At 51.2% G+C, this 21,268-nt stretch overlaps 1 protein-coding gene across 5 annotated transcripts in view; it reads right to left on the reverse strand.

The window, feature by feature from the left end:
• EYA2 (EYA transcriptional coactivator and phosphatase 2) overlaps window positions 1–21,268 on the reverse strand; it is a 256,555-nt gene that overhangs the window by 48,773 nt on the left and 186,514 nt on the right. The gene's annotated exons all lie outside the window — the stretch shown is intronic.

Raw genomic sequence — 21,268 nt, forward strand, 5'->3', positions numbered from 1 at the left:
AGCAGATTTCCCAGGGTTCACATTAGACATGGAGGGCTGGGCTATGCGTGTGTTCATTCAGGGGGCTGACGCGGGGGCTCCACGCCTTGGCATCCGGCTTCGAGGCAGATGCTGTGGGCCTGGACGCAGCTTGGAAACCTAATTATTACGCATTCTTGGGGAAGGTCTCTAATGAGAGGCGGATGGTGGGGACTTTCTCCACCAGGGCTGGGCTAACACCTGCCTCGTGGGGGTGCCTGGGTGGCTCAGTCCGTTAAACGTCTGACTCTTGATTTCGGCTCAGGTCATGATCTCACGGTTTGTGAGTTTGAGCCCCGCGCTGGGCGCTCTCCTGTCAGCACAGAGCCTGCTTCGGATCCTCTGCGCCAACCCCCCCACCTCATCTGCCCCTCCCCACCCCATGCTTTCTCTCTAAAATAAATAAACATAAAAAAAAAAACAACAGTAGTTGTTTTCTACCAAGTGTCTCCATCGTGCCCACATTTACAAGCTTCTCATTTTACGCCACATTCTTGGAGGTCTAATTCCCAATCCCTATAGATTAGGAAGCAGCATTTTCATTTCAAAAGGAGCCCAAGTTGTTTTTTTTTTTTTTTTACCAAAAAGTTGTTTAAGTGAATCGCAACTCCGTCCGCTATAGAATTCCCTTCCCTGAGATTCCATGTTTTCTGCTTTAACAGTGTAGCATTTTTAGGGGCGCCTGGGTGGCTCAGGTGGTTAAGCGTCTGATTTGAGTTCAGGTCATGATCTCACAGTTCGTGAGTTTGAGCCCCATGTCGGGTTCTGTGCTGACAGCTCAGAGCCTGGAGCCTGCTTCGGATTCTGTGTCTCCCTCTCTCTCTGCCCCTCCCCAACTCATGCTCTGTCTCTGCCTCTCAAAAATAAATAAAAACATTACAAAAAAAAAAAAAGTGTAGCGCTTTTGTCATAGATGGTTCCAATGGGTGCTTATTTATTTATTAAATGTTTTTATTTATTTTTGGGAGAGAGAAACAGAATCCGAAGCAGGCTCCAGGCTCTGAGCTGTCAGCACAGAGCCCGACACGGGGCTCGGACTCACAAACCATGAGATCATGACCTGAGCCAAAGTTGGACGCTTAACTGACTGAGCCACCCAGGTGCCCCGACCCACACACTATTTATCTGGAACCACAACAACCCTTTGAACAAAAGGAAGGCACAGCCTCATCTTGTCCTGATGCCTTAGGTGACTCTGGTCCTTTGGGTTCTTTCACAGCTCACTCAGTAATAACAGTAATAACTGACCTTTGAGTGCTTTGGGGTAGAGGCAAAGAGAGTGGGCTCTCAGCCAAACTGCTTATGACCAAGGCCAGTTTTACCGCTCACCAGCTAAATGACCTTGTCCAAGTCATTTCACTTCTTGTGTTTGTTATCTGCAAGATGGGTCGTTAGATCAAATGGGGTTTACGAAGTGCAGGTTATAATCCCTTTAGTGAACGCTGACTTTAAAGGCCAGCATTAAAAAAGAAAAAAAAAAAAAAAAGAATGGAAGAAATAGAAGAGAATCTGTGGCCCCCTGTCTGTTTTTGTAAATAAAGTTTTATTGGAACACAGCAGTGCCCATTTGTTCACTTAGTGTTTATGGCTGCTTCCGTGCTACAGTGGCAGAGTTGGTAGTCACCACGGGGCCTAGCCTAAAGCCTAAAATATCTATTGTATCTTTACAGAAAAAGTTTGCCAATCCCTAGAATAGACAACAGAAAATCAGAGCATGTCATATACAGTAATGGTGAGCTTCTATTTCGGGTGGAGTGTTTGTGTGTGTGCGTGTTTGAGACAGAAGGGGCGAGAAAGAGAGAGAGAAGAGAGAGAGAGAGAGAGAGAGAGAGAGAGAGAGAGACGGAGGTGGGTCACGGTATAAAGCACGTTTCTTCTTGAGGCAGCTTTGTGACTAGAACTCGGGTCCGATCTGACACCAGATTCCACAATCCTCCGGTTACGCCGTGATGCCCGTTATGGCTTCTGTGCTCTGAGGACGTGTCTGCCTTCCGGGGTTCAGCTGCGTGACTGGGACGAAGTGTGATGTCGCTCCTGGAATATCCAGATGTGCCAGGCCCAGGAGCTGGTGGTCTCGGTTTGAGCTGAGCCCTTTCGTGGGTTTCCCTTGGGGTCCCTGCTGTGAAGATTTGGAGGCTGTGTGCGCAGGAAAGGGTTAACTTCGGCAAGTGTTGCCGGAACCCTGCGCATTCCTCGGGTCTGTCTTCCAGACTGGTCCTTGCTGGGCTGGCTCCCCACAGAGGAGCTCTGAGTCCTTGGGCCAGGCAGTCCTGGCTGATCAGACGGTTTATGCTAACAGTGGGATCGCGGTGAATGCCTGCTTTTGTTCTGCGGGGCTGGAGTCTTGAGGGGCTGTGGTGCCGTGAGCCTACAGCAGGGGCCCCAGGAAGCCCCTGGACACCGGGGGCTCGGGGGAGCTTCACTGCTTGGCGACTCTTGGCCCATCAGTGCTGGCAGAGTCGCCTGAGCTCCACTGCGAGGGGACGTCTGGAAGGCGGTGCCTACGTTCTCCCGGATTTTATCCCACGTGCCTTTTCCCTTTGCTGATTTTAATCTGTATTCTTTCACTGCAATAAACTGTAACTGTGAATATAACAGCTTTTCTGAGTCCTGTGGGTCCTTCTAGCAGCTCATCGAGCCCGAGGGTGGTCCTGGGGGCCCCCAACACAGGGCCTTTATTAGACACTTTGAAAAAACACCAACCGGTTAAGAAAAGGGGCAGCATGATATTGTGGAGATACCTAATCTCTCTGGGAATGAACTTTCGTGTCTGTAAATAAGCAGTTATTAATTTTGAGTAAAAATAATACCCATATTGGCCTCCTAGAATGATTTCGTAACCCAGGCCTGGCCAGAACCAGAGTGACTCGTTCAGGGATGGTTATGTGGCCAGTGGGAGCCACTGAGATCTGGCCCTGGGACTTTAGCTGTAACCACCGGGAAAAAGGCACTTCTGACCCCCGGTGAGCTGGTAGAACCTGAGCTGGCAGGGCCTCCATGATGACGCACACAGATTCAGACAAAATTGTTTGGTGACTGGATCCCACTGTTCCTGAAGTCTACTTCTGGGCATTTTGGTTACAGGAGCAGATCAATTTCCCTTTCTGGCCTAAACTGACGTGTGTTGAGTGTTTGTCACTTAGAATCCAAAATTCTTGGCCCCGCTTGCCACCTCCCCATGACTGTGGGGAAATTGGGTGTTTCCAACATGGCCAGGGTCCGGTGGGCAAGTTCAAGTGATTCTGCGTGTCTTTTTTCAGATTTTTAAAATGTTTATTTATTTTGAGAGAGAGAGAGAGAGAGAGAGAGAGAGAGAGAGAGAGCATGCATGCACATGCACGAGTGGGGGAGAGGCAGGGAGAGAGAGAGGGAGAGAGAGAATCCCAAGCGGGCTCTGCACGGGGGGCTCCGTCCCACGACCTGTGAGATCATGACCTGAGCCGAAATCAAGAGCCAGACGCTTAACCGGCTGAGCCACTCAGGTGCCCCTAATTCTACACATTTTCACAACGACCCAGTTTTGTACCTCTGACAGCCCCTCCCCAAGGGGACATAAATCAAGGTCCCGGTTATTATCTGGTCTTAGAGCATCAATTTCTCCTTCACACAAGCACTGCCTAATGAGGCAAACGGCCGCCACACGTTGCCTCCACCCGCACAAGGTGTCCACGCAAGCGGCCACAGGCAAGGCGCTCCACGAAGCAAAACCACTGAGAGCATCCATCATGGAGTTAGTGGGACCCGAGTTCAAATCCTGGGGGCTGCCATTCCTTAGGGATGTGACCTTGGATGACATGTTCACCCTCCCTGGGCCTAGTTTCCTTATCCGAATATAGTGAGTTCCTCCCAGGGCTCCTACAGGATCACACAGTGCTATGACCTGCTCCTGGTGCTTGGGTATTATTAGCAAAAAGCAGCAGGGGCCAGAATCTTCCATCAGAAAACGTTCCCTGCTTGGAAATTCCTGTGCAATAGTTTAACCTGGTATTTCCCAAACCATGGCCGTTCTCGTAACACCTTTGCAGGTTGTGTCGCACCGCAGAGGAACGGGGTTGATGTTTTCCTTTAATTCAGTTACCCGTCCCCGCTTTTTTTTTTTTTTTTTTTTAACTTAAATGCATTTAGTTTGGAAACAAGCTCGTTATCATGATGTAAACGGCAAATCCGTTCCACTCACTGTAACTGGAAGGTAAGCAGAAATATCAGGTTCCCGGGGGCTGCCTTTTTCCACTCCCTGGTCCCCCACCCTCCCACCCCAACTTCTTCCTTCTGTCCTCTTATCTCCTACTACACGCTCCTATCTCCTGCCTCCCTCTTGGAACGGCCCTTGTGATCACACCTGCCACAGAAGGTAACAGTCACAGGTCCTGGGGACGGGGGCGCAGACATCTTTCAGGGGCCACTGGTCTGCCTTCCACATCAAGCAATGACAAAATTACAACTGGATGCCCTTCTGGGTACATCGTCATCTCACGCACCGAGTTGTGATTCTCAAGAGAGAGCGGCCCATCCTTCTAGAGAGTCACCTGGCAGTTTCTGGTGGTCATAACACTTGTGTGGGAGGGGGCGGTACTTGGGAGTGTGATATACACTGTGATACTTTAGCAGGAAATGTATATTTGGTTTTTGTCCCCTTTCCTGGCTCCTAAACCCCTGGAATTTCTGAGAGATAAGAGAAACAAAGGTGAACTGGGTATCTTGTTACTCAGGACCGACCTCTTTCAACCACAATGAGTTTATGTTAACGAGCTGACTTTTGGAAAGCGCCTGAACAGGGGGGCTGGGTTGCCAGGGGCACCAACTAGCGATTAGAGGGCTGGAGCTTGCAGCCCCCTGACCTCCAGGGAGAGGCTAGAGGTTGAGTCCAATCACTAATGGCCAATGATGTAATCAATCAAGGCGATGCGATGAACCCTCCATAAAAACCCAGTTCTTCTATTACCACAGGCTGGCTCCAGATTTTCTTCTCCTGAGTGCAAATCTTCTTAAAAAATTTTTAAAAATTTATTTTGAGAGGGGCGCCTGGGTGGCGCAGTCGGTTGAGCGCCCGACTTCGCCTCAGGTCATGATCTCACCGCTTGTGGGTTCGAGCCCCACGGCGGGCCCTGTGCTGCCAGCTCAGAGCCTGGAGCCTGCTTTGGAGTCTGTGTCCCCCTCTCTCTCCGCCCCTCCCTCGCTCATGCTCTGTCTCTCTCTCTCTCTCAAGAATAAATAATAAAAAATAATAAAAATTTATTTTGAGAGGGGCGCCTGGGTGGCTCAGTCGGTTAAGTGTCCGACTTCGGCTCAGGTCATGATCTCGCGGTTCATGAGTTCAAGCCCCGCGTCAGGCTCTTCCTCATCAGGAGGGGAAGATGCTGAGGGAGGGAGGAGGAGCAAGTGTATCTGTCTGCTGGGCTATAGATAAAGACAGAGAGCTTCCTCTCTCCCCCACATCTGTGGTCTGTGAGGCAGCCAGAGGGCCCTCTTTAAGGCAAAAATCAGAGCTGTTGTCTTCATTTAAAATCTACTAGCTAACATCTTTCAGTGGCCACCATCGACTTTTCCTCTCCAACCCACCTCTCTGCTCCCTGACCTTGCCAAGCCCGCGCCTGCCTCAGGGCCTTTGCACTCCTCCTTCCCCCAGGTGCTTTCATGGCTGGCTCCTTTTAATAGCATTTATCACCATCTGGGATGATCTTTCTTATTTATGATTTTTGGCGCTTCTCCCTCAACCAGAAGGCAAGCTCTGTGAGAGCTACTGCTATGGCCCCCGAGCCTGGAACACAGCCCGGTAAACAGCAGGTGCTCAGGTAAGTTATTTTTAAACAAACGTACGCTTGTACGTGAGCTTTACACGCATTACCACATTTCCTCCTCAAATGATCTCTTCCCTGTTTTACAGATAAATCAAGATGCAAAGGGACAAAGTGACTTGTCCAGGGTCTCCCTGCTAATAAGCAGCAGAGCTGGGATTCAAACTCACGACTCTCCCACCAAGAATCCAAAATCTTAAGCACTGCACTTAACGCATGGACCACATCTTCACAGGAATTAACATAAAGTACCTTATTCGGGGGAAGAGAGGCTTAAGGCACATTATAATCAGGTTTTTCTTTTTGTAAATGCCTGCTTTAAAACTGTCGATGTCTACTTTTAACGAAATAAACGGTCTGTGTAAGTAAATCACACTTGCAAAGTTAGGAGGAATGACAGGTAGCCGCCGTGTGAAAATCACAGCCCGGACTCTTTCCTCGGGTCTCAGGCTGGCTTGCCTTTCTAATAACTGCTGGGCTCCAGAGAGGATAAAAGGAGGGCCCAGGGGTGGGAAAGGATCTCCCCTTATTGCCTCTGGGCATCTGTGCCTTTCATTTCCTGGACTTGATATGGAAAAGCAAAGTTCCCCGGTAAATCCCTCATTTCTGAGCTGCCCTCCTCCCCGCCCTGAGGGCCAGGCCTCGGGAACCAGACACCTTGGCGGAGATCGGAAATCAGATCACGTTAGCCGCCCCTGACGGGCTCCGAATCCTTTCTTTGCCCCCGCCCCCGCCCCTTTGGCAGCCCATAACTTTTTAGGATGTCATTGTAGGAGTCAGAACGGACCAGCTTTAGGGCCTCTTTAGAAGAAGGAGGCTCCTTCGTGAGGAGCACGAAGCATTTTCTTTTCTTTAAATGTTTATTTTTTGAGAGAGAAAGAGAGAGAGACAGAGTGCAAGCGGGGGGAGGGGGGGGGCGAGAGAGAGGGAGACACAGAGTCCCGAACAGGCTTCAGGCTCTGAGCTGTCAGCACAGAGCCCGACGTGGGGCTTGAACCCATGAACCTCGAGATCGTGACCCGAGCCGAAGTCGGCTGCTTAACCGACTGAGCCACCCAGGCGCCCCACGAGGCATTTTCTTAAAAAAACCTGTGTAACAAATCGAGGTAGATGTTTGGGAACCCGGGAAGTGGTCTTCAAATATTCATGCAAAGTTCATCAATAGCTAATGCTTGGTTGAGAACTCTTAGTACCTTACATGAGTTTCTGAAAACCTTCTGGTGGCATGGTTAACAGTCAAAATCACTAAGATAACTAATTAACTTAATTAACTAATTATAAGCAATGTAAATGAGGGGCGCCTGGGTGACTCAGCTGGTTGAGCGTCCAGCTCTTAATTTCAGCTCAGGTCCTGATCTCATGGTTCGTGAGATCAAGCCCCGCATCGGGCTCTGTGCTGACAGTGCAGAGCCTGCTTGGGATTCTCGCTCTCTCCTTCTCCCTCTGGACTCCCCCTGTGCACCCTCTCTCTTTCTCAAAATAAAAAAATAAACTAAAGAAATAAAAGCAACGTAGGGACGCCTGGGTGGCTCAGTCGGTTGAGCGTCCGACTTGGGCTCAGGTCATGATCTTGCGGTCCGTGGGTTCGAGCCCCGCGGCGGGCTCTGTGCTGACAGCTCAGAGCCTGGAGCCTGTTTCAGGTTCTGTGTCTTCCCCTTTCTCTGCCCCACCTGTGTCCACAGATCAGGGTTTTTCATCCTTGGTACTGCTGACATTTTGAGCCAGATCATGATTTGGCGTGGGGGGTGTCCCGTCCACTGCAGGGCACTGAGGGGTCCCCCCTGCCTCTAGATGCCGGTAACACCCCTCACCCAGTTGTGACAACCAAAAATGTCTCCAGACTTCGTCACGTGCACCCGGGAGGCAAAATTACCATCAGTAGAGAGCCACTGCTCTAAGTCATTAAAAAATAATGAAAAAACTCAGTCCTTGGTGTTTAGTCAATCAGCTTTGTATTTATAGAGTGGGCAACCTTATTAATGAAACTAACTTTCTAACTAATGATGAGCTACATTCAATGAAAATCTCAGGGCACCAGGGTGGCTCGGTCCGTTGAAGTCTGACTCTTGAGTTCAGCTCAGGTCACGATCCCAGGGTTTTCGGATCGAGCCCCGCACTGGGCTCCGTGCTGAGTGTGGAGGCTGCTTAAGATTCTCTCTCTCCCTCTGCCCCTCCCTCCCACTCTCTCTCTCTCTAAAATAAAGTAAAACAAACAAACACACACACACACAATCTCAGTCTCCCAACAGTGAAAGGTGCCACTTTCCTGTCCCGAAGGGCAGTGTGATCCCATCACGGAAGCCAGACACCTGTCTGCAAATCTGTGTGTGACCGGGGCTCCTGCCCTCCCTAACTAGAAGGTGTGTGGCTTTGGGCACGTCACTGTGCCCGCTCCCTGTCTGGGTGTCGTGGGGGGTAACCACAGCACCTGTCTCCTAAAGTGATGAGGAGTCGGTCAGAGGACGCACGGAAAGCACTTCAGATGGGTGCCAGGCTGGGGACACGCTCCCCCGGCAGGCTTGTCCTTCTTATTCACAGAATCACTTCTCTGGGGCCTCACTGGCCACACCCAGCGTCGCCTCCACTGTCACCTGAAGGGAAGGCCGGGGGGAGGGGGGGGGGAGGCCCAGGGTGGGAGCCTGGCCTGGCATTTTGTGGTCGCGGCCCTCTGTCATCGCAGCAGACTGCCTCGAGCCAGGCCGGTGGCTGGCTGGGTACCCTGTCTGGGCTTGTAGACTTTTGTGGCAAAGGGCAGACCTGCCCACTCTGGAGACGGTTCACAAACACAGGCGGCTTGCGACCTGCATCTGCCTTGCTTTTCTTCTGTGTGTGTGAGCCTGACATCCCAACCTTCAGGACAAGGCGCCCTGACACCTATTCTGGGACCTCTCCCCCACTTTTAAAGAAGAAAACCACAAACACACCAAACCAATCAAAGCCATCGCACCCTCCGAGCCAACTGGGCCTTTAAAAAAAAAAAAAAATATCACTGCCAAGTAGCTGTTTACAAGCTGAACAAATAATTACTCTGCCACAAGGCAGAAAAGTATTAATTAAAGCTATTCATTAAACCAGCCCCACTATTCTGTGGGGTTTATCTCGAGGAAGTGTCAGCCAGAGGTTAGGGACGGATTAGCACACAATGGAAGGCTTTGCCAGTTAAATCTCCTCCTTGTGGTTTGCTTTTAATAATCAAGTTGTCATTAAAGAAAGAATTTAATGATTTTAATTGGGTTTAATTACTTGGAAACTCCTGGAAAACAGATCAGCTTGTTTAAAAGAGAAAGACAAGAAAATGAGGGTTGTAAAGAAAAAAATAGTTTGATTCGCAGGTTTAAACAGTGAAGTTTAAAAAAAAAAAAAAGCCCCAACAACTTGACTTCTTTGGGCAGTTCCACAGGAGAACACAGAAAACAGAAAAGATCTTCTTAGCTCAGCGAAGGGGTCTATTTGTACTAACAAGAACACTGCCCAAAGCACTGTAGGATAATTCCTGTCACCACTGAGTCACAAGACCAGCCACACTGACTACAAATGCTTAAATCACGGTCAAATCGAAGAGAACAAAGGTCTCTAAACCGGTTCCTCTTTGGGGGTTTTAGCCAAGGACTCAGACTCCTTGATTTGTTTTTATCCTTTGGAAAAGAATGTTCTTTCTGCTGGAGGTATCTAGCAGCTTTTTTTTTTTTTTTAAATTTTTTTCTTAACCTGCTTATTTATTTTTGAGAGACAGAGCACCAGCAGGGGAGGGGCAGAGGGAGAGGGAGACACAGAATCTGAAGCAGGCTCCAGGCCCTGAGCTGTCAGCACAGAGCCCGACGCGGGGCTCGAACCCACAGACCGTGAGATCATGACCTGAGCCGAAGTCAGCTGCTTAACTGACTGAGCCACCCAGGTGCCCCGGTATCTAGCAGCTTTTAAAGCGTTTTTCTCTGGGATGTGAATTCAAAGGCAAAAAATTAGAGAGAGGTGGATCTGGAGGTCCTGGACGGAGCAGGGGGCCCGTCGTCCTGATCTGCCCAAATTGAGGGCTTTCCTGGGACTTGGGACTCCGAGTGCTAAAACTGGAAGGGTTCTGGAAGGATCCTACAAGTCGGTCACCCTAAGGTCAGGGAGCCACTGTCCGGGACCAAGGGCCATCTGATGGCATGGGAGACCAGTGCGTTTCTGGAAGTTCACGCAAGAGTTAGATCAGGGCCGGCCACCAGGCAAGTGCCTACTGCCTCTGGGCACCAGCGACGCGTCCTCAACGCTGGGCGTCTTCGTCTTATTATAATTAGCAGTGACCATGCTACTTCCGCGTATCGTCCACCCAGAGGACATTCTTATACAGCCAGCCACGTGCTTCTAAAGACGCGGTTCCTCAAAAGACATTTATTCATTAGGATATTTACTGTTCACTTATTCTATAGACTGTTTGCTACGTAGCAGGCTCAGTGCCAAGCGCTTCTCATGTATTAACTCACTTAACCCTCCCCAGGGATGCTATGACGTATTACTGATACTATACTCAGGCTACAGCGGTGGAAACTGAGGCACAGGGAGGCAGAATGACTTGCCTGAGGTCACATGGCTAGGGAGGAGAGCTGGCTTTTGAACTTGAGCCGTCTGGCTCGAGAGCCCATGTTCTAGGCCAGAGGCGAACTTTTCTAGACCAGGTGGCCTTTTCTATAAAGGGTCAGATAGCAAGTATTTTAGGCTCTGTGGCCCATAGGGTCTCTATCATGTCTCAACTCTGTTGCTGCAGCACAAAAGAAGCTTTTGGCAATATATACATGGATGGGCATGGCTGCGTTCCAATAAAACTTTATGTAAAAAAACAAAACAAAACAAAACAGGTGGGAACCGGCTTTGGCCCACGGGATGGATACAGTTTGCCAAACAAAATGAAACACGGAGATGTGCTGGAGGGTGAGGGAGGCAGAGAGAGAGCAGGACAGACTGACTGTGCCTGTGCGTGTTTGGGGGAGGCTGCTAGAGGTGGGGTGGGCAGGGAGGTCTCTCTGAGGAGCTGAGGGAAGACCCGAATGAAATGAGGGAGCCGGCCGCGGGGCGCTTAGGTAGCAGGAGCAGCAAGTGCAAAGGCCATGGGGCAGGACCAAGCTCTGTGTTGGAGAAGCAGAAAGAAGGCCGTGGAGACAGGACTCGGCTCGAGGATGGTCTGCTCCGATCCCACCGTTTCCTCCCCTGCCACTCAGCCCTAGAGCATGTGACGTCGGCTGTTTGGACCGTCCTCTCTCGGCCCAAAGGTTTCCTTTGTGTCAAGGATCAGGAAAGCGAGGGCGTCTGGCATGAGCCGATTCTGGCATCGTTTCGGTCTGCAGAGAGGCTACCCAACTTACAAACACTGATGGTGTATGTCCTGGGGTGACCAACAATGCTAAGCGTCCTACCCACCCCGCACCCCCCCCCCGCCAAAAGAGCAGGAGGACGGTAGGAGCGAACAAGCAACTGTTTTGAGTAGCAAAATCGATTTCCCCTTAAATGGTGACAGAGCACTCGGCATACTGTAATCCGGACTCCCAGCACCTACAGAGGCCCTGAGAAGCAGCTGGAAGTCCTCCATCAGGACACAGGGTTCCTCTTCCCTCACACCCCAACTTAGCTGTCAAGATGCAGCACTGTTGAGAGTGACAGAAACTCACTCGTCCATCCTATCATTTATTCCTCAAATATTTACTGAGTGTCTTTTATGTGCCAGGCACTGTTCCAGGCATTGGGGTACACCGGCAAGCAAAATAGCTATAGAAATGAACAAAACAAGATTTGTGGTACGTTTGACGGCAGGGATGCCGTGTACGGCCGCACAGGTTGTGCACTGCGTAACTCTAGGGGCACCGGTCACGCACACCGCCATGAAAGTGGTGCCTCCCAGCGCTGAGCAGTGCACATTCTGTGCTTCCGCCAGGCAGTGGTAAATGCTACAGAAAAAAATAGAGCAAAGAATCTGCGTCATGTATGTGGACTATGTAGGAGGCGTGGCAATTTCATACAACGGTTAAGGAGGGTCCTGCTGAGAAGATGGCATTTGAGCAGATTTTCAGGAGGAGAGGGAGGAAGCCGTGGGGGAAGAGGAGCATTTCAGATAAAGAGAACAAAGTGTTCAAAGGCCCTAAGGTGGGAGTATGTCTGGCAGGTCTGACTACCACTGGGGAGGCCAGTGTGGCTGGGCTAGAGTCGTAGCCCACCGTCTGGTAACAGCATCAGGAGTGATTCTGGGGGAGCCAGAATTTCACCATGCCCTGTCTGTGTAGTTGTGAGGGAGCTAACCCCACCAACCCCCGGGGGTGACTGGTTCGAGCCAGGTCAAGGACAGCTCTGTCCGCGGCTTGGTTGGAACTACTTGGTTCCAACCCCCGGGGGTGACTGGTTCGAGCCAGGTCAAGGACAGCTCTGTCGCGGCTTGGTTGGAACTACTGACCAAGAGATAGTCCATTCACCGTGGTTACTGAGCTGGTAGAATGTTGGTCTTATGCTGCTATGGGCTATTTTTGCCACCACAAATGAAAGAAAAACAGATCTGCTGACGTTGCTTGAGGCTCTGGATCCAGCCATGCCTGAAGCCAACAGACCCCTGAACATTTTAGAAGAACCAGTGAATTCACTTTTCTGCTTGAGTCAGCTTGAGTTGGGTTTCTGTTACTTACAACTGAAAGCAAACTGATTTGATGGCTGATTATGGGGCACATTGAAAGTGCTGTGCTAGAAAGTAGGGATACAGACACAGCATCCTTGCACTTTAGGGGCTAAAGTCGAGTTGGGGAGAGAGACAAGTAATGAGGTGATGAAACATCCAGTGATACATGCTGTAGGAGGGGGCAAGTGCAGGGTGCTAAGGGAACACACACGGGAGGGATGCTTAACTCAGGACAGTCAAGGAAAGCTTCCTGGAGGTGGAGACATTCAGGATAAGACCTGATGGCTGAGTGAGAATTAGCTGGGCAAATGGTGGCAAGTGAGAAAAGCATTCCCGGAAGAGGGAACAACATGGACAAAGGCCTGGGGTTTCTTTGGGTACCAGCAAGGCTGGAGCCTAAAACATCCACTTGGGAGTCTCAGAGCTGAGGCAGGAGAGGACGGAAGGAGCTAGGTCTAGACGGGTCTGGAAGCCAGCCCACAGAGTTTGGACTTCATCCTGTTTTTTTTTTTTTTGGAAGAAAGAGAGGACGAGAGAGAGGGAGGGAGAGAGGATCCAAAGAAGGCTCTGGGCTGACAGCCGTGAGCCCGACGCGGGGCTAGAACTCATGAGCCGTGAGATCATGACCCGAGCCGAAGTTGGCTGCTCAACCGACTGAGCCACCCAGGAGCCCCTGGACTTCATTCTGTGAATGAGGCACCAAAGCCAGCAAGACTGACAGAGACTGAGCAGGTCACTTAAATCAACCACACGGCCCAAGTGACACACACACGGCCTTGTTGTCTTTTGTTCTCTGACTCCTGTTGCAAGAAATGTTTAACTTTCCTTTTCACTCTTCCTGGAGACAGACAACAGTGCAAGGGAGAGTCTTGACAACGGATATTTGGCCTGAGGCAACAGGGAGTGGTGGGGAGTGTGGCAAACTGGAGCCCAGCTGGCCCGTTTACAGGAGCGGCTGCCATGAAGCTCCAGCCAAGTGATGCCACGTGGGATTGTGGATCATGGCCAGACCTTCTGATTTTTCAAGAGGACCCAGAAATCTGAATTTTTACGTGAAATCTTCCCATTTCATATTTTTTAAATTTTTTAATGTTTATTCATTTTAGAGAGAGAGAGACCGAGCACGGGCAGGGAAGGGGCAGAGAGAGAGGGAGACACAGAGTCCGAAGCCGGCTCCAGGCTGCGAGCGGTCAGCACAGAGCCCGACGGGGGGCTCGGACCCACGAACCGTGAGATCGTGACCTGAGCCGAAGTCGGATGCTTAACTGACTGAGCCGCCCAGGTGCCCCTGAAATCTCCCAAATGTAAATGCTGCAACTAATTTTAAAAATGCAACAAAAAATATGGCTGAGAGTCCCTCCCCCCGCCGCCACCATGATGTCCGGCATAGAGAGTGACTGGTTTGGATGGAGGTTTGAAAGTTGGCCCTAGAACTGGGGGCTTGGTGATTGGCTGTAGCCTGCTTGGAGGGGCTGGGTGGGGGGCCCAGAATGGTCTTTGGAGCTCTGGTCTGATTCTTTCTCTGCTGCTTACTAGCTTGGCGGTCTGGGGCGGTGTCCTTCTGGGTAGAATGGGGATCACCACATCTGCCTTCGTGGGTTTGTCTTGAGGACCAAGGGTCTGACTCGTGACCCAGTGCCATGCACGTGGGGGAAAGGTTTATAGCTTTTATCCCTATAGTTGAAGGCTTCTGGGTATGGGTTATAGGACAGACTGAAAGTCACCATAAAAGTAAATACCTTTTTTTTTTTTTTTAGCTCTTACACACATAAATTTGACAATGAGCAAAATGAGCGACTTCCTCGAAAACCACAAACTACCAAAACTCGTCCAGGATGAACGAGCAGCAAGCATTAAAGGGATTGAATTCGTGGCTGAAAACCTCCCGAGAAACAAAATCCCCAGGTCCAGATGGTTTCCACTGGAGAATTCTACCAAATTAGCACCGATTCTCCGCAACCTGTTCCGGGAAACAGAAGAGGAGATGACACCCCCAACTCATCTTATGAGGCCAATGTGACCCTGACCCCAAATGAAGAGATTATTTTTTAAAGAGCCTCTAATTTTTCAAGTAAGAAATGTTGACCTTACCGCTCCAGGCAGTTGTGTCCCCTCCAAAGCACCCACAGTGCCCTTCGGGAAAAGTCACCTGATTCTCAGACTCGTCTGTTGAGGTCAGTGGGGCAGGAATGATACTCCAGTTTTACAGGGGAGCAGACACCTCTCTGGTTCGCAAATATTTTCATCAGCTCGAAGGAGAACCCCATACCCATGAGGCTATGGCTCCCTGTTCCCCACTCCCCTCTAGTCCCTGGCAAGCACCCGTCCCGTGTTCTACCTCTATGGATTTACCGATTCTGGATGTTTCGTATAAATGGAACCACACCATGTGTGTGCTGTGCCGGGCCTCTTTCACTTCGTGTCATGTTTTTAGGGTCGGCCCATGTGGAAGCATGGATGGCTGAGAAATAGTCCACTGTACGAACATCCGACTACGTGTTTATCCCTTTGTCCGCTGACGGGCATTTCCAAAGAGATTCTCAAGCCGCACATTTCTACTTTGAACTAGGCCCCGTGGGGGGGACTTGGGTCAGAGCTTTCCCCCTCTGCCATCAGGAGGACCTACGAGTTCCTTAACTCACAGAGGAAGTGCGGTGGGGTGGGGAGCAGGCCTGGCAGTGGGAACCTCCTACGGCCCTGTCAAAGTCAACCCCCCATCTAACCAAGCTGACACCCTCCTGCCGTCCCCCCGTCCCCCCGTGTGACACCCTCATTGCCGAAGGCCCACGGGAATCCCAGCGCTCCTTGGACAGCTCAAGAGCCCTATTGTTGGGGTATTAGTACCGTAAAAAATGCAGGTGGGGCGATGGGGGAGGCAGCCTCCCAACCTGCTAGTTAAGCATAAGGGAAAATTGGTCCCATTATTTCGGCTTGCAGGGTGCCTAGGATTTTTTTTCACTCCTTATCATTGTGAGCACCAAACCCTATATTTACAGAAGACAAAGAGTGTCTTGCTTGAACCCAACCGACAATCTGTTGTAGGTTTTGCATAGGAGATTTAAATCCCTTTTATTATTATTACTTTTTTTTTCCCCGCCCCCCCCCCCCCCCCCCCATCCCCATCAGCATTCACTGAAGGGCAGAACTAAAGAAGCACGGGGCGGGGGGGAAAAGTTGGCAAAAGAAGTCTTGGGAAGCAGTCGGGCGTTTGTTAAATCTGGTGGGCGGAAAATCGGGGGTCTTAACCAGCTTGAGACCCCTCAGCCTGAGTTGACTCTGTAAGGAAATGGTCTCTCTCCAAGCAGCAGAGAGCACAGGGCTTCAAAGACAGTCTCTGCTAATGAGCACTTTTCTGACAACCCCAAACCATCTCTAAAATATATCTTATGTTGGAAATAATCCTTTAATGCTCTAAAATACATAAGGCACTTGGCATGGAGGCACGCTGGCTCAGGGAAACACTATTACAGGGGATTAAATCTACAAAGGGTACCATCCCCTGCCCACGGCCCCCCCCAGCTGTCATTCACCTCTAGGACCTCTTTCAAAGCATTTCCAGCCTCTTCCTCACCCACCCCCGCCAGAATGACAACCACAGATGTTTGCTTCCTGCCCTTCTGGATGGACGGGAGCGGCTAACTAAGTCACCATCCCTCGTCCTACAGAGAAAATAATCACCGCTCGAGAAGGCCAATCAAAGTCCTCCTTTCTTTATTAGCCACAAAGATGAAATACCTTTCACTTCACTGAAAAGAGAGCTGGAGGGGGAAAAACAAAGATTTAAATACAAGGTTTAACCCCCAGTGGGGGAAAGAAATCTCCGACTTCCTCAGAAAATCCTTTCCAAATTGTATTCGTCTTGACTTAATCCACATCTACCGAGTGAATTAGGCAGTATTTATTTTGAAAATCCATTTTATAGAGTTCCAAGGACTCTGTTTTCCTTGGGCAGGGCTGACTCCATTCCAGAGCTGGAGGCCGCTGCGAGGGCCCCGCCAGGCCTTTAAACTTCCAAGGTGCTGGCCTCACATGGCTAACACACTGTAAATAAACACAGCTGAGCCCAGAGAAATTGGAAGGTTTTCTCATTAAAGAAATAAAATAAACAGATGTCCTTAAGCACTTTGGCTTGTGTTTGTCAAAGGGTAGAAAGCTCTAGATGTCTGAGCGACAGAGGTGAATTAGAGCTACATCTCAAGGTAGATGGGGCAAAAAGAAAGAAAAGGAAAGAATCCGTGGTCCTCTGAATTAACTAATAGTCCTCCAGGGAGGGCCCTTTTGATTTGAACCGTAGCAACTTCTACAAATAGTTTTTAACTGCTGGGTCATAAAACCGGGGTTTTTTATTTCTTCTCAGTTTGTAAAGCAGTAACGGACAGGCTAAGCCGTGTATCGCCAACCTGATCTGATTGAATCCTGATGGCACTGTGCTGGGTATTGGATTCCGGAATCCGGGCCGGAATCACGTAATAACACCCGCTGAGGAGTGGGGGGAGGACCGCGGCTGGTCGGAGGGGACAGGGGAGCCATGGGAGGGAACGTGCGGGGAGTCAAGGTCTGGCCGGGCCCGCTCTGCCCAGCCTCTTCCAGACGTACAGAGAGGCCGGCGGGCTGGCTGGATCCACCAGAAAAGTCGTCACCAAGTGAGTTCATGGCTTACATCTTGCTTCACTAATGTGTGAAGGAATCACTTGGGAGTCAAGTTTAAATGTCCTTTCTGGTTCATCTGGGACCCGAGACCCTGAATGTCTAACAGCTCCCCGGCGATGCCGGTCCGCGGACCATGCTTCAGGTCGCCAAGAGGCCTTACGCTCGTTACAACGGGGTTCTGGCAATGAGGAGTGGCCGTTCCTGTAAGAACCGATCGTGAAGAAGTCCGAACGTTCAGACCCCCCTCCGTGTCTCGGTTTGGGTCTCCCCAGAAGCAGACCCTGAGTCTAGGATTCAGGTGCGAGCAGTTTATCTGGGAGGGGCCGCTGGGAAGTTCTGGTGGCCCGGGAGGCAAGTGGGGCCGGGGGAAGGAATTCCACGAGTCCACGAGGGTGGGGACATCTGGGGGACGGTGAAGAACACCCCCAGAGTGTCAGGCCATCATGCCCACAGGAACGGGGAGGGCTGCGGGGGCCAAGGGTGGGCGTTAACAGCGCTGCTCTAATGAAAATTCCGTCCTGGCCACTTACTAACGGTGAAGTGATGAGATTCCATCACCAAGCAATCCCAGTGAGACATGAGCCTCTTTGGCGTCCCGATGGCAAGCCCCGCGGGGCTATGAGCCATCGGGAGGGTGCTCAGACCTCATCAGGGAGGTCTGAGAGCGGACACTGGGTGCGGGGCACTGCTTCCCTTCCAGCTGCTGGAAGAGGGGGTTGGTGGTGCCGGTGGGAAGGGCTTGAACCACGCGGAGAGAGCGGAGCTCCCAGCCACAGGAGATTCCCTAGACGGACGGTCACGGGAAGGGGACAGCCTGCGTCTCTGAGACAGGGTTTGGGACCCCTCGACGAAGCTTGGAGGTCGGCCGGAGGGAGCCAGGGACCGGCCATCTCTGCCCCCACACGTCCCGCACACCCTGGGCACGACCTGGCGTTGGTGGCTCACAAATGTAAATGCCTCCGGGGACAGAGGAAGCGCTGCACAGCCCGCCGTCCGGCCGCACGTGGAAGGCCCCACCCCGTGGGGGGTGCCGAGGTGCACACGTCCTGGCGAGGGGTCTCCGCTCTCTGAAAACTCAGGTCTCGTGTTGCCAGGACGCCCCAGTTTTCAAGAGAAGTGAGACATCTAGATTTTTTAAAAGTATTTTTTTCTTTAATGTTTATTTTTGAGACAGAGAGAGCGAGAGAGAGCACGCAGGCCGGGGAGAGGCAGAGAGGAGGGTGGGGGACAGAGGATCCGACGTGGGCTCCATGCCGACAGCACAGAGTCCGACGCGGGGCTCAAACTCACAGACTGTGAGATCATGACCCGACTTGAAGTCAGGCGCTTAACTGACACGCGAGACATCCAGATTTTCATGAAAACTATCCAGATTTCAAAATACTGGCAATGAGTTGAGAACTTAAAGACATGCCAGGGGGCCAGAGTGCGCCTGTCTTTAGGCCACATTTGGCCCAGCCTTGACCATCTGAAACCTCGAATCTCTTCAGACCGAGCGGGCACGGCCCTTTAAAGGGATGATGTGGAGGGAAAACCCGGATGGGATTGTGCCCAGGCAGCAGAGGCATCAAGGGCCCCTGGGCTCCATCCCAGGTCCCCCACCTGCCAGAATGTCCCTGGCCCCAAGCCTGCCCTAGAGGGGCCACTTGCTCAATACTCCACCCATCATCGTGGCTCTGGGCAGATGCTGATAAACCCCGTCTTGTCACGCGTGCGGCTCTCGGTTCCCTAGGGGGCAGGCACCCTGGAGTCTCATTTCTGCAGGGACTGCAAATCCTACGCACTTAGAACTCCCTGCCCGCAAGCTATTTACTTATTTGTTTATTCAACAAACATTTGTCAGGCAGATACGCCCGGTGCTGCTGGGCGCCGGGGGATGAAGCTGTGAACACGTCAGACCCGGTCTGTGTTCACTCCAGTGGCCTGAGAACATTCACGTGGACCCCTGGGGACGCAGTTTAGGTGCATGGCTAAAAGCAGCGGGCCGCGTCCTGGCTCCTGTCCCTTCCGAGCTGGGTGACTGCGACTCCAGTCATGCCGCCTCTCAAAGCGTCAGTTTCTCCAGAAATGAATATAATAGGAGCCACCATGCCTTACAGGCTTGTGGTGGGGATTCCGCCAGAGAGAACGTGTAAAGCCGCAGCAGTCCCTCAAGGGTGCTTGTCACAGCATTGTCCGTGCGGGTGGGGGGCTGGGGGAGCCCGGCTGTCCTCCTCGTGGGGAGGGGGAGGAGGTAAGCGTGGAATTCAGGGCGTGGGTTACTTGCAGGGTTTCTCAACCGCAGCACGACGGACGCCTGGGGTCAGGCAAGTCCCTGGCGTGGGGGCATCCTGGGCACTGCGGGATGTTGGTTATGGCAGTGCCGGATGTCGCCTGGCGGCCAAGTCACCTCCAGTTGAGAACCACGGAGTCAGAACCCTAGGACTGGATGTACGGCTTCGTGGAAGATCAAAAAACCACAGAGCAGAGGGAGACGAGTGAGAAGCGCGGGTATTTAAATACGGCCGTTTACATACATGCCCTACATGTACAGAAACAAGCAGTACGTATTTCGACAACAGTAAACTATGGGGAGAGGGGAGGAGGAAGATCCACGTGGGTCTAAAAGGAAACACACGGGGCGCCTGGGTGGCTCAGTCGGTTAAGCGGCCGACTTCGGCTCAGGTCATGATCTCGCGGTCCGTGGGTTCAAGCCCCGTGTTGGGCTCTGTGCTGACAGCTCAGAGCCTGGAGCCTGTTTCGGATTCTGTGTCTCCCTCTCTCTCTGACCCTCCCCTGTTCATGCTCTGTCTCTCTCTGTCTCAAAAATAAATAAACGTTAAAAAAAAATAAAAGATAAAAAAAAATAAAAGGAAACACATATCATACCCCCGTGAAACAAGAGAGGGGCTTCGTGTGCCCACAGAACACGAATAACTCAACACCTGTGCGTGAGGCCCAACTTCTAAAACAAGAGAGTTCACAGCAGAGTGCTCGGCGTATGGCAAACCGTGCAAAAAAACCAGAATTTGTTCAAGAGGAATTTGCTAGTTGGCAATAGGGGGTGGACAGGTCAGGGCCAGAAATGAGGACACCTCTACAGCCCAATGTTGGAGAAGAAGGAGCCGTGCTGCATTCTTTATTTGCGGTTGGTTCTGCCTTCTACATATATCCAGACTCCCCTCACTCCACCCCTACCCCTCTGGTCCAAACAGCCGGCATCTTTCAGCTGGACTCTTGCAGTAGCCTGCTCACTGGTCTCCCTGCTTCCTATGTTGCTCCCCTGTGGTCTACCCTCCCCAGGGGGGCAGCCAGAGGGATTCTTTAGAAATATAACTCAGACCCTCTTCTCTCTCTGGTCCAAGCTTCTATGGCTTCCACTTTAGAGCAAAAGCCCGGTGAGTTATTACCCTCCTCCTTGCTTGCTCTGCTCCAACCATGTTAGCTTCCTGGTTGTCCCTAAAATCCACCGGCAAACTTCTGCCGCAGGGCCTTTGCACTTGCCGTTCCACTGCTCTTTTACCACATATCTACCTGTTCCTTTAAGTCTATTCGACATTCAGCTTCTCCATGAGGCCTCCTTCTCTGGCTGCCTTTTCTCAAATTTAATTACAATCCCTCTCCTCTGAAATGCTTCATATACCTCAAAGAACACCATCAACCAAGGGAAAAAACCCAAGCGGGGAAAAAAAGTATTTTCAACTCACATATCTGCCATTGCAAAATACTGCAAATCACATATATACCCAGCATATATAAAGAGCTCTCGGAAGTCTACGATAAAAAGTCGTATCAACCGATGAAGAAACGGGCGAAGGATCTGAACAGACACTTTTCTCAAAAAGATGTCACCAATGGCCAAGAAGTACATGAAAACACCCTTAGTCATCAGTCAACGTCATTAGTCATCAGGGACATGCCAATCAAAACCACCGTAAAATCCCACTTCACCCCCACTGGGAAAACTACATAACCACAAAGACACTAACGAGTGCTGGTGACGAGGTGGAGAGATTGGAACCTTACACGCTGCTTAGGGGACCGTAAGATGGGTTCCTCAAGATGCTCAACCTGGAGTTACCATTCCCGGGTACGCACCTAAGAGAACTGCAAACTTCCCTGTCTGTGCAACATCTCACCCTCAAATGGTCACAGTGGCGTTATTCATACCAGCCCCAAGCCCAGCCGT

The sequence above is a fragment of the Panthera leo genome, chromosome A3 (genome assembly GCF_018350215.1).
Source record: "Panthera leo isolate Ple1 chromosome A3, P.leo_Ple1_pat1.1, whole genome shotgun sequence".
NCBI classification, from domain to species: domain Eukaryota; kingdom Metazoa; phylum Chordata; class Mammalia; order Carnivora; family Felidae; genus Panthera; species Panthera leo.